Below are 14,049 nucleotides of genomic sequence, written 5' to 3' on the forward strand. Positions count from 1 at the left end.
CACAGAGTAGAAGAGGTTTGCTATGGGGATTTGCATCTACTCTGGACAGTTCCTGAGACAGATGTCATAAGAGAGCACTTAGAAAAGAACAACTCAACTTCAGCAGCTCATAAGTGCTGAAAAGATTAAGATTTTTTTAATAGAAGTAGTAATTTACAAATCTGTTTAACTTTCTGGAGCCAGTTTCTAACACTACAGGTTTTTTTAAACTGACTTTTTGCCTGGAAAATGCCAAATCCCCTCAAAAAGTTCTGCAAGAACATTTATTTTAACTCATTCAATACTCTGGCAGATTTCCCTTCCACAGACATTGCCGTCTAAGGACGGGTTCACACTGCGGAATCTCTGGTCAGACGAAAACGGCCAAAGATTCAGAGAGCGGGCAGCCCCGGCCAGCGCTGAATGAATCAGTCGGTGCTAGGACCGCATAGACACTGCCGCCCCAGAGACAGCATTGTCTGCAGAGCAGAGATCCGCCAGAGCACTGAACGAGTTCAATGTTCTAGCAGAATTTTTCAAAGAGGTTGAAAAGTCTGCCTCAAAAATCTGCAGTGTACAGTTACATAGTTACACAGTTACACAGTTACACAGTTACACAGTTACACAGTTACACAGTTACACAGTTACACAGTTACACAGTTACACAGTTACACAGTTACACAGTTACACAGTTACACAGTTACACAGTTACACAGTTACACAGTTACACAGTTACACAGTTACACAGTTACACAGTTACACAGTTACACAGTTACACAGTTACACAGTTACACAGTTACACAGTTACACAGTTACACAGTTACACAGTTACACAGTTACACAGTTACACAGTTACACAGTTACACAGTTACATAGTTACATAGTTACATAGTTACATAGTTACATAGTTAGTACAGTTGAAAAAAGACATATGTCCATCAAGTCCAACCAGGGAATTGAAGGGAAGGGTGTAAGGGGATAAGGGAAAGGGATGTAGTTTTATAATTCTGCATAAGCATTAATGTTATTTTGTTCCAGGAATGTATCTAATCCTGTTTTAAAGCTATTAATTTTTTCTGCTGTGACCAGTTCCTGAGGTAGACTGTTCCATAAGTTCACAGTTCACATTGGTAAAGAAGGTGTGCCGCCCCTTTAGACTAAACCTTTTCTTCTCCAGACGGAGGGAGTGCCCCCTCGTCCTTTGGGGGGGTTTAACCTGGAACAGTTTTTCTCCATATTTTTTGTATGGGCCATTAATATACTTATATACGTTTATCATATCCCCCCCTTAAACGTCTTTTCTCAAGACTAAACAATTGTAACTCCTTTAATCACTCCTCATAGCTAAGATGTTCCATGCCCCATATTAGTTTAGTCGCGCATCTCTGCACCCTTTCCAGCTCCACAGTGTCCCTTTTATGGACTGGTGCCCAAAACTGAACAGCATATTCCAGGTGAGGCCGTACCAATGATTTATAAAGCAATGGGACTCTGCTGCACCGGAATTTCCGAGTGGAACCCAAGGAATAGGGGGAAACTTTTTATTCTTATTATCGATGGTCTGTCCTGCACAGGTCAGCTGAGCTTGCTATCCCATAGCACAGTGTTTTTCAACCAGTGTGCCTCCAGCTGTTGCAAAACTACAACTCCCAGCATGCTGGGAGTTGTAGTTTTGCAACAGCTGGAGGCACACAGGTTGAAAAACACTGCCCTAGCCTGGGTTTCTGGGATAACTTTTGGACAATGAATTAACCCTTCGCAGGTAATCAGCCCCCATCCAAAGATTAAAGGGGTACTCCAGTTGAACACTTTTTTTATGAACTGGTGCCAGAAAGTTAAACCGACTTGTAAATTACTTGTAATAAAAAATCTTTATCCTTTCAGTAATTTTTAGCAGCTGTTTGCTACAGAGGAAAATCTTTAATTTTTGAATTTCTTTTTTGTCTTGTCCACAGTGCTCTCTGCTGACACCTCTGTCCGTGTCAGGAACTGTCCAGAGCAGTATAGGTTTGCTACGGCGATTTTCTCCTGCTCTGGACACTTCCTGACACGGGCATCAGGTGTCAGCAGAGAGCACTGCGGACAAGACAAAAAAGAAATTCAAAAATTAAAGATTTTCCTCTGTAGCAAACAGCTGCAAAAAAGTACTGAAAGGATTAAGATTTTTTAATAGAAACAATTTACAAAATCTGTAACTTTCTGGCACTTGTTCATAAAAAAAAAAAAAAAATAAATACATTTCCACCGGAGTACCCCTTTAAAGGTTTCATCACAGAAATCAACGTCAATGACAATGAGCCCACCCAAGTCTTGTTATCATAAATGAAAAATTTATTTATAAATTTTTTTTCCCTTTTTTCCCCCCAATGATAGTTCAAAAGCACAAGGTCGGGATTTCTCCTATTGTCGCGAATCAATGGCCGCCCTGACGGCAGATATAATACCCAATCAGTATAAAGTACTTCGGCTTTTCAATGCTTTGATTCCTTTTCATGACAGACAATTTTACAGTCCTCCACAGTGGCTGTAAGTCAACGCGCAAATCTGATGGCGACAAATAACTTGCTTTTTTTTTTTTTTTTGGAGGGGGAGGGTAAGGATTCTTCAAAGTTTTCGAACCATTTTACACAGACCGGCTTGACGTACAGGTGACCTTTAGTAACCCTGTGTCAAAAAAGGTGCTGGCCGCCAGTTTTGGCTTCGACACTAATGGAAATTTTGGCAAATAATTACAGAAGCTGACATTTCATTTCACCATAAGATGTTTTATAACTAATTACAATGTATAGTAAGGGTTAAGGGGGGGGGGGGGGTCAAACGTATCGCATACACCAGTGGTCTTCAAACTGTGGCCCTCCAGATGTTGTAAAACTACAACTCCCAGCATGCCCGGACAGCCGTTGGCTGTCCGGGCATGCTGGGAGTTGTAGTTTTACAACATCTGGAGGGCCACAGTTTGAAGACCGCTGGCATACACAGTGTTACGCTAGCCAAAATGGAACTTAAAGAAGCACTCTGGGAATTATTTATTTTGCTTTTCTACTGCAGCATAGACTATTCGAGAATAATGTAGAGGTTCTTGTGTGCGCCTTGTGCTTACCTGTTTTAGTATATGTGACAGACATGGGTTTTCAGCCCTATTGATTTAATTTCAGAACAGAAATTATTTCCTTATGATGCCTGAATTTCCATGATTCCTCTGGCTTTGCAGAGAGGGTGTGGAGTCTAATCACAGCAATTCACCTAATAAGAATAAACTAATCAGTGGAGACTCATAAGTGGGTTGGTGTCAATTCACACCACATGCAGTTATAATGCATTTTATTCAATGTGCTTTTTTTTTATTTTATTTTTTTATTTTAGAGAAATATTGCAATGACAAGATAGTGATTTGACCTATAAACACAATTGGCGTTTGAGAAGGATTGGAAGTCTTTAGGCTGTTTGCACATTGAATTTTTAACTGCATTTCACCTCTTTTTACTGAATTTTGGCAGCTTTTGCTGTGACTTTACAAAATTGTAAAAACAATTATTTCTATATTATATATATTTTTTGCACAATCGAAGTTCAATAGCACAGTTTTTGCATCGATTAAGCAAGTATGCAATGTGAACACAGCAGGAGAATAGTTTTTTAAACTACTATATATCCTGATCCTATAGAGATAGCAGAAGCAGTATACAGATAGAGCTGGAGGGGAGGTGTATTACTATATATCCTGATCCCAGCAGCAGTATGCAGAGAGCTGGAAGGGCGGTGTATAACACATATATATATATATATATATATATATATATATATATATATATATATATATATCTCCTGAACCCATAGAGAGCAGCAGCAGTATACAGATAGAGCTGGAGAGAGGAAAATATAACTAATATATTATACTAGTATACAGATAGAGCAGGGATAGGCCTGGAAGCTGCCCAGAAGGATCAGACAGAGTACAATATCAATGTGTAATTCACTGGAAGTCAGCTGACCCAGGACTGACCACTTGCTCAGGTACATTAAACTGTTTTTTTTGTGGGTCAGACTGGTAATCACAGGATCCAGTTACAGCAATGAAACAGATGCAGCTGTGCTGGAATGAAACAGATGGCACTGTACCACTAGTAATGGCGAGTGTGCATGATGTTTAAAAAAAAAAAAAAGAGTTGTCAAAATATACCATATATATATATATATATATATATACATACACACACACAAATAAATTACAAATTTTAAAGGGATTATCCAAGAACAAAAAAAAATAAAAATAAAAAATAAAAAAAAGGAGGTGTGCCACACCTGTCCTCCGGTACAGGTTGTGTGCGGTATTACAACTTGTCACCATTCATGTCAGCAGAGCTTCCATGTCCTGCAAATACAAATGATACCGCCATAATATAAACCATGGTAGCGTTTTCCAACCAGGGTGCCTCCTGCTGTTACAAAACTTTAACTCCCATGTTTTATGGTTTCCAGAACCCTATTCTACATCTATTTTAAACTACTATTTTGTCTGGATAGCTCCTGGACTTTCTACGCACTTTACCTACGCTGCGTATGCTGGTAGTACCGGCGCGGGTGAAGTCAATAGGGAATCACGGCTAACAATCCCCATAAATACACCATAATCCTAATAAAATGCAGCATGTCCTCAGAACACATCGGACCCTCCTGCTTTACGGGAATAAGAACTCGTATATTCCCATTATCACGCATAACATCTGTTCCTTGCAGAAAAAGCCGGGAAAAAAAAATAAGTATAAAACTAATCGAGACACGAGGCCAAAACTAACAAACGCCCACTAATTGTTAGTTAACAATCGTGAGGAATCGCATAGGGGGAAGAAAAAAAGCTTTTTACAAGTAGAAACATCACCTTTGGCAAATTGATCACAAAGTGCTGGCAGAACATATGCGCAGAAACTGCTCAGCGGGAAAAAAAAGACAAAACAGCAAAAATTGGATCTACAACTTGGCCGGACTTCCAGAATCATTCACATTGATCTGTATTACAAGCCAATTCTCAATGCATCTGCTTTGCCGAGCCGGCTCTGGAGCACACTTCTCTAGCCCGACGCTGGATCTCCGGTCAGAAAGAGCGCCAAAGTATTTATACAGTGCTTTTTGGAAAGGATGGGGGGGGGGGGGGGGGGACAACCTGCAAGGTAAAAATTGTCATTTTTCATTTTCACGTACCACTGTTCCAAAAATCTGTCAGACACCTGTGGGGCGTAAATGCTCACTGTGCCCCTTATTACATTCCGTGAGGGGTGTAGTTTCCAAAATGGGGTCACACGTGGGTATTTATTTTTTTGCGTTTATGACAGAACCGCTGTAAAATCGGCCACCCCTGTGCAAATCACCAATTTAGGCCTCAAATGTACATAGTGCGCTCTCACTCCTGAGCCTAGTTGTGCACCCGCAGAGCATTTTACGCCTACATATGGGGTATTTCCGTACTCAGGAGAAATTGCGTTACAAATTTTGGGGTCTTTTTTTTCCTTTTAACGCTTGTGAAAATAAAAAGTAAAGGGCAACACCAGCATGTTAGTGTAAATTTTTTTATTTTTTTACACTAACAAGCTGGTGTAGCCCCCAACTTTTCCTTTTCATAAGGGGTAAAAGGAGAAAAAGCCCCCAAAATTTATAATGCAATTTCTCCCGAGTACGGAAATACCCCATATGTGGCCCTAAACTGTTTCCTTGAAATATGACAGGGCTCTGAAGTGAGAGAGCGCCATGTGCATTTGAAGACTAAATTGGGGATTGCATAGGGGTGGACATTGGGAATCACTGGCGTAGAATACCCCTAACAGGGTGCCTCCAGCTGTTGCTAAACTCCCAGCATGCCTGGACGGTCAGTGGCTGTCCAGAAATGCTGGGAGTTGTTGTTTTGCAACAGCTGGAGGCTCCGTTTTGGAAACACTACCGTACAATACGTTTCTAACTTTTCTTGGGGGGGGACAGTGTAAGGGGGTGTATATGTTGTGTTTTACCCTTTATTATGTGTTAGTGTAGAGTTTTTAGGGTACATTCGCACTGGCGTGTTACAGTAAGTTTCCCGCTAGGAGTTTGCGCTGCGGCGAAAAATTTGCCGCAGCCCAAACTTGAAGCATGAAACTTACTGTAAACCTGCCCGTGTGAATGTACCCTGTACCCAGCCGTTTCAAAACTACAACTCCCAGCATGTACTGACAGACCGTGCATGCTGGGAGTTGTAGTTTTGCAATAGCTGGAGGCACACTGGTTGGAAAACCTTCAGTTAGGTTCTGTGATCTAACTCAGTATTTTCCAACCAGTGTGCCTCCAGCTGTTGCAAAACTACAACTCCCAGCATGTACTGATCACCAAAGGGCATGCTGGGAGATGTAGTTATGCAACAGTTGGAGGTATGCAACTACTACTCCCAGCATGCCGAGACAGCTGTTTGGGCATTCTGGGATTTGCAGTTTTGCAACATCTGGAGGGCTACAGTTTTAGAGACCACTGAAAAGTGATCTCCAAACTGTGGTCTTCCAGCTGTTGCAAAACTACAAATCCCAGCATGCCCGGACAGCAAACAGCTGTTTGGGCATGCTAGGAGTTGTAGTTTTGCAAGATCTGGAGGAGTACAGTTTAGGAACCACTATATAGTGGTCTCAAACTGTAGCCCTCCAGCTACTGCAAAACTACATATTCCAGCATGCCCAAACAGCTGTCTGGGCATGCTGGGAGTTTTAGTTTTGCAACATCTGGAGGGCAACAGTTAGAGACCACTATCTAGTGGTCTCAGACTGTACCCTCCAGATGTCGCTAGGCAACTCACCGGCTTCCGTAGGATCCAGCCACACAATGTCGCCGCCCACCGATCTCCGTCGCCCGCAGCCTCCGGATCGGTAAGTGGATCTTGCCCCTATTGTGGGTGGGCAGGACGGGGAAAACGAAAGTTAACCCCCCCCCGCCCCCGATCTGCTATTGGTGGTCGCGTCTAGACCACCAATAGCAGGGATAGGAGGGGTGGCACCCCTGCCACCTCACTCCTCTCTCTTCAGGGGGGTTGTGGGTGTCATGGACACCCGCTATCCCCCTTCTATTCCGGGTCACCACAATTCCACCGGAGTACCCCTTTAAGTGACTGGTTGCGTGGGGGGGAGGGGGGGGGCTGGGACATGTCCGACCTCTGGCAGGTACAGTACCACAATCCGTGAAGTTCACTGGGTGTGAGGTATGTTGTCTTGGTAACTAACGCACGGCGTGGCTTGAGTCTTCCCTCGCTACTAAAGACGGACCAGGCTCACAACCAAGGACGTCTGCTTTAAAGGGGTACTCCACTACCCCAGTGTTCTGAACATTTTGTTCCGAACACTGGGTGCAGGCGTCGTGATGTTACGCCCCCTCAATGCAAGTCTATGGGAGGGGGCGTGGCAGCCACCACGCCGCCTCCCATAGACTCGCATTGAGGGGACATTGTGTGAAGTCGCAAGGGGCGTGGCCGTGACGTTACAACCCCCACAGCCAGCTTTCGGAAATAAAATGTAGTGGAGTACCCCTTTAAAGCTAGACAATGAAGTTGACAGATTGGCGTAAAAATATTTTGGGCCATTGACTACACCTAAGCTCCTGCCCACTTTTCATAAAGAGGAGTAAAAAGTCACCAATTATAGAGCAAATATGAAATACGCCATCTTTTGTGACTTTTTACAAAGTTAGCACCAACCAAGCAATAAATTCCCCCATTTTATTGATGACATGGACCCCCATGTATCCAAAATTAGTTAAAAATCCATTTACTTGCACTATACCCAATATACAAGATGAACGCCCTTCACGACAGGTCCCGTTTTGCGTGACTTATACTGTAAGGATTAGTACATTATACACCGATCCCGGCTGGCACCGAGCGTCAATGTCAGAAATACACATCTGGCCTTGGTACATATTCTCCGGCGTCCTAGACCAGACTGTTGTATTTGTTAACTTTACAGCCTTTTAGCAGAAGCGCCACGTTTTGTGCTGATTAAATCTGATTTTTTATGGGCCTGTTGAAACGGCAGAGATAGTACCAGAGTCAGCGCTTTTACGACGCTGTAACTCCATTTTATCCAGTAATATTTTAGCTCTGAATGAGTATTGCAATCTGCCGTGCAACAGGGAGCTGGAGACAAGAGGAGAAATGATCAGTTCTGCATCCTTGTAGGATAAGACGGCGGGATTGTTTTCTGCTGCTCCGCCATCTATAACCCTCACAATGATCATATACACATAAGCAATACTAGAGAGCCATGAAAAGCGGCCAGGAGGATGAACTGCAATAAAACATAGCTCTGGGTCTATTATCTGTACTGCATGCAGGTTACAAGGGATCAATGCATTGCTGGGATTTTAGTAAAAAAACACTAGGACAAAGCTGATCAGTGTATTATCAATAATGGGACAAAATGCTTTATCCTACCACAAACAGGTCAAACACACTTGTCCATTGGCCGTTTCTGACGTTGCAATTTAGCCGCAGATCAGGCCCCATAATCTCACGTGGGATACTGCAACATCCCCCTCTGCGGACCATGCTCTGTAATCTCACGTGGGCTACTGCAACAGCCTCCTCTGCGGACCATGCTCCGAAATCTCACGTGGGCTACTGCAAGAGCCTCCTCTGCGGACCATGCTCCATAATCTCATGTGACCTACTGCAACATCCTCCTCTGTGGACCATGCTCCGTAATCTCACGTGGGCTACTGCAACATCCTCTTCTGAGGACCATGCTCCGTAATCTCACGTGGGCTACTGCAACATCCCCCTCTGCGGACCATGCGCCGTAATCTCATGTGACCTACTGCAACAGCCTCCTCTGAGGACCATGCTCTGTAATCTCACGTGGGCTACTGCAACATCCTCCTCTGTGGTCTTCATCTAACACCCCTTCAAAATCATCATCTACTCTGCTGCCTCATCCTCTCCTTTCACTGGCTACCCCAGAGTTTCCCAACCAGTGGGCCTCCAGCTGTTTTAAACCTACAACTCCCAGCATGCCAGGAAAGCAGAGGGAGTTTTAATTCTGCAACAGCTGGAGGCACCCTGGTTGGGAGACACTGGGCTATCCAATGCCTGAAAAATTACATTTAAAAGGGGTACACCATAACATGTCTAGGGACGGAGTACCCCTTTAAATATATCCCTGTTCTATTCCAATAGAGTAACTGAAAATACCCAGAATGTTGTTGGGCCTTAAGTACTGGGTTGGGAAACAATTTTTTTTTTTTTTTTTTTTTTTTTTTTTTTATCAACTGGTGCCAGAAGATTAAACAGATTTGTAAATTACTTCTATTAAAAAAAAAAACTTAATCCTACCAGTACTTGTGGAGTCCAGGTACCGTATTACATACCGTACCTAGTGTAGAGGTCCCCAAAGTCTACGCTCAGGTAGGGTCCCTCAGATGGGACAGCCCCTAGTCGCCTCTTCTCAAGTCTTATTTAATGTTAATATATGTATATATTTAATAATGGTATATACTGTATCTAGGATAATGTATAGTACTTCCCTTGTTTAGCGTCCCATGTTAATATCCTCTATGGTATGTTGGAGGACCTTTGGAGGGCCTTGGGTCACGTGTTACCCATAAACCTTTGTAATGGTGATTGACACAAGTATTGGAGCCAATTAGCACTAGTCCAGCCCCTGCCCATATAAGGGACCTGTAGCCAATTATCGCTCTCTTGGGTTGCTGCTCTCGTGAATGCCGGACTAACAGGACGGATCTGTGCAACTTGCAAAGACACGCTAGGCCTGAAAACCTACCGGCCTCAGCTAAACTAAAACCGTGAGTTCTAAACTACCCCCGCTAAAGCTAGCGTGACTACTGGACTGCAACTAACCCCTAAATCCAGTGGAACAGCGCATAATACCTTAAGACTCTAAATTGCTAATGTCCCAACCTTTGTCAATCTCCAAAGAAAGCCGTTGTTATGCTTAGAGACTGTTCAGTTTATGAAGCTTGCAGAAAATCTTCAGTATAAGTTTTACCATTTTTAGAAAACTCTCCGGTTGTGGACATTCTATTATTATCTACCTCTCTATAGCTCTTGGGAAGGGTGGCGGTAGGACAAGCATTACTGAGGAGACCTCACCCTGGCATCACGAATAGCAAGGGTTAACAAGCACCCTTTAGTCACCGCACAGCTACACTCCCAGTATCCTACATCCCCCAGGCTATCACATACTTATCAGATGCTATATGTTTTTTTCTTTTAGAATTTCTCTTTTCTGTCTGACCACAGTGTTCTCTGCTGCCCCCTCTGTCCAGGGCAGGACCAAATCCCTATAGGAAACCTATCCTGCTTTGGACAGTTCCAGATCAGACAGAAAAATTCGAAAAGAAAAGAACTTCCTGTGGAGCATACAGCAGCTGATAAGTACTGGAAGGATTAAGATTTTTAAATAGTAGTAATTTACAAATCTGTTTAACTTTCTGGCACCAGTTGATTTAAAAAAAAAAAAAAAAAAAAAGTTGTTTCCCATTGGTGATCCCCTTTAACCTGTTCAGGACCCATGACGTATGCATACGTCATGGCGTTTTCCGGTCTCTGCCGCTCGCCGGGCAGAGATCGGAACTGGATGCCTGCTGAAATCCTTCAGCAGGCATCCAGGGCAAACGCCGAGGGGGGCCATGTAGGCCCCCCCATGTCGGCGATCGCCGCAAATCGCAAGGGAAATCGCGCTGGCGATCTGCGGCGATACCGGGCTGATCGGGTCTCTGGGACCCGACCGCCCGGTAATTTCGCATGATCCCGGCTGTCGCAGACAGCCAGGACCATGCTGGAGTATCGGAGCGAGGTGGCAAGCCGGCCACCTCCTCCGATCCCCTGCGATCTGTCGGTTAGTTAACCGACCAATCGCAGGAGGGGGGGGCGGTTACTTCCTCCCGTCCTGCCCGGCCCCTGAAAGTCCGGAGAGGACGGGAGGAAGACCGGAGGACGCGGCGGGGGACGGGGGAGTGCTGGGGACCGGCCCCGGTACTTACCTCGTCTCTGAAGACCCGGATCCAGACGATGAAGACGGCGGCGCCGGCGACAGGTGAGTAGATCTTCAGCCGCGGTCAGGCCCTTTACAGCAATGCACGTCGCCGTAAAGCGACATGCATTGCTGTAATAGGACCCTGTAAACTACAACTCCCAGCATGCCCAGACAGCCCTTGGCGTCTGGGCATGCTGGGAGTTGCAGTTTTGCAACATCTGGAGGTACACAGTGGAGACCACTGTGCCCTTCCAGATGTTGCAAAACTACACATCCTCAGCATGCCCTTACTGTCCAGGCATGCTGGGAGTTGTAGTTCTGTAACATCTGGCCCTTCAGATGTTGCAGAACTACAACTCCCAGCATGCCTGGACAGTTTTGGCATACTGGGAGTTGTAGTTTTGCAACATCTGGAAGGGCACAGATTGGGAACCACTGTATTAGTGGTCTGCAAACTGTAGTCCTCCAGATGTTGCAAAACTACAACTCCAAGCATGCTGGGAGTTGTAGTTCGGCAACATCTGGCTCTAAAGATGTTGCCGAACTACTACTCCCAGCATGCCTGAGAATGTTTGGGAGTTGTGGTTTTGCAACAGCTGGAGGCACACTGGTTGGGAAACATTGTTTCCTAACTCTGTTTCCCAACCCGTGTGCCTCCAGCTGTTGCAAAACCACAACTCCCAAACATTCTCAGGCATGCTGGGAGTTGTAGTTTTGCAACAGCTGGAGGTCCCCCCCCACTGTGAATGTACAGGATCCATTCACATGGGCAGGGGGCTTACAGTGAGTATCAGGCTGCAAGTTTGCGATGCAGCAAATTTTGCGCGGCAGCTCAAACTCGCTGTAACCCCCCGCCCGTGTGACTGTACCCTAAAAACACTACACTACACTAACACAAAATAAAATAAAAAGTAAAAAACACTACATATACACATACCCCTACACAGCCCCCCTCCCTCCCCAATAAAAATGAAAAACGTCTGGTACGCCACTCTTTCCAAAATGGAGCCTCCTGCTGTTGCAAAACAACAACTCCCAGTATTGCCAGACAGCCGTTGACTGTCCAGGCATGCTGGGAGTTTTACAACAGCTGGAGGCACCCTGTTTGGGAATCACTGGCGTAGAATACCCCTATGTCCACCCCTATGCAAATCCCTAATTCAGGCCTCAAATGCGCATGGCGCTCTCACTTTGGAGCCCTGTCGTATTTCAGGGCAACAGTTTAGGGCCACATATGGGGTATCGCCGTACTCGGGAGAAATTGCCTTACAAATCTTGGGGGTCTTTTTCTCCTTTCACCCCTTATGAAAAGGTGAAGTTGGGGTCTACACCAGCATGTTAGTGTAAAAAAAATAAACTTTTTACACTAACATGCTGGTGTTGCCCTATACTTTTCATTTTGACAAGAGGTAAAGGGGAAAAAAGCCCCACAAAATTTGTAACACAATTTCTCCCGACTACGGAGATACCCCATATGTGGGCACAAAGTGCTCTGGGGGCGCACAACAAGGCCCAGAAGGGAGAGTGCACCATGTACATTTGAGGTGATTTGCACAGGGGTGGCTGATTGTTACAGCGGTTTTGACAAACGCAAAAAAAAAAAAAAACCCCACATGTGACCCCATTTCGGAAACTAGACCCCTCACTGAATGTAATGAGGGGTGCAGTGAGAATTTACACCCCACTGGTGTCTGACAGATCTTTGGAACAGTGGGCTGTGCAAATTAAAAATGTTGTACAGCCCACTGTTCCAAAGATTTGACAGACACCAGTGGGGGGTAAATGCTCATTTTATGCCTTGTTACGTTCCTCAAGGGGTCTAGTTTCCAAAATGGTATGCCATGTGGGGGTTATTTTGCTGTCCTGGCACCATATGGGCTTCCTAAATGCGACATGCCCCCCGAGCAAAATTTGCTCTCAAAAAGCCAAATATGACTCCTTCTCTTCTGAGCATTGTAGTTCGCCCGTAGTGCACTTCAGGTCAACTTATGGGGTACCTCCATACTCAGAAGAGATGTGGTTACAAATTTTGGGGGGTATTTTCTGCTATTAACCCTTGTAAAAATGTGAAATTTGGGGGGAAACACACATTTTAGTGATTTTTTTTTTACGTATGCAAAAGTCGTGAAACCCCTGTGGGGTATTAAGGCTCACTTTATTTCTTGTTACGTTCCACAAGGGGTCTAGTTTCCAAAATGGTATGCCATGTGTTTTTTTTTGCTGTCCTGGCACCATAGGGGCTTCCTAAATGCGACATGCCCCCGAGCAAAATTTGCTCTCAAAAAGCCAAATATGACTCCTTCTCTTCTGAGCATTGTAGTTCACTCATAGTACACCTCAGGTCAACTTATGGGATACCTCCATACTCAGAAGAGATGGGGTTACAATGTTTGGGGGGTATTTTCTGCTATTAACCCTTGCAAAAATGTGAAATTTGGGGGGAAACACATTTTAGTGTAATTTTATTTTTATTTTTTTACATATGCAAAAGTCGTGAAACCCCTGTGGGGTATTAAGGCTCACTTTATTCCTTGTTACGTACCTCAAGGGGTCTAGTTTCCAAAATGGTATGCCATGTGGGGGATTTTTGCTGTTCTGGCACCATAGGGGCTTCCTAAATGCAACATGCCTCCCAAAAACCATTTTAAAAAAACGTACTCTCCAAAATCCCCTTGTCGCTCCTTCGCTTCTGAGCCCTCTACTGCGCCCGCCGAACACTTTACATAGACATATGAGGTATGTCCTTACTCGAGAGAAATTGGGCTGCAAATATAAGTATACATTTTCTCCTTTTTCCCCTTGTAAAAATTCAAAAATTGGGTCTACAAGAACATGCGAGTGTAAAAAATGGAGATTGTGAATTTTCTCCTTCACTTTGCTGTTATTCCTGTGTAACACCTAAAGGGTTAAAACGCGGACTGAATGTCATTTTGAATACTCTGGGGGGTGCAGTTTTTATAATGGGGTAATTTGTGGGGTATTTCTAATATGAAGACCCTTCAAATCCACTTCAAACCTGAACTGGTCCATGAAAAATTGTGAGTTTGGAAATTTTGTGAAAAATTGGAAAATTGCT

The 14,049-nt window shown here is 44.4% G+C and overlaps 1 protein-coding gene and 1 long non-coding RNA gene across 2 annotated transcripts in view; both read right to left on the minus strand.

Moving 5' to 3' along the window:
- The window catches only part of EIF3H (eukaryotic translation initiation factor 3 subunit H), a 189,035-nt gene that overhangs the window by 151,248 nt on the left and 23,738 nt on the right, over positions 1-14,049 (minus strand).
- LOC130274367 (uncharacterized) overlaps positions 1-14,049 on the minus strand; it is a 41,087-nt gene that overhangs the window by 3,478 nt on the left and 23,560 nt on the right. The window contains exon 2 of the long non-coding RNA XR_008844340.1: positions 3,080-3,222. This is a non-coding gene — a long non-coding RNA (uncharacterized LOC130274367). The remainder of the gene's footprint in view (positions 1-3,079; positions 3,223-14,049) is intronic.

Source organism: Hyla sarda, chromosome 5 (assembly GCF_029499605.1).
Source record: "Hyla sarda isolate aHylSar1 chromosome 5, aHylSar1.hap1, whole genome shotgun sequence".
Classification (NCBI taxonomy): Eukaryota; Metazoa; Chordata; class Amphibia; order Anura; family Hylidae; genus Hyla; species Hyla sarda.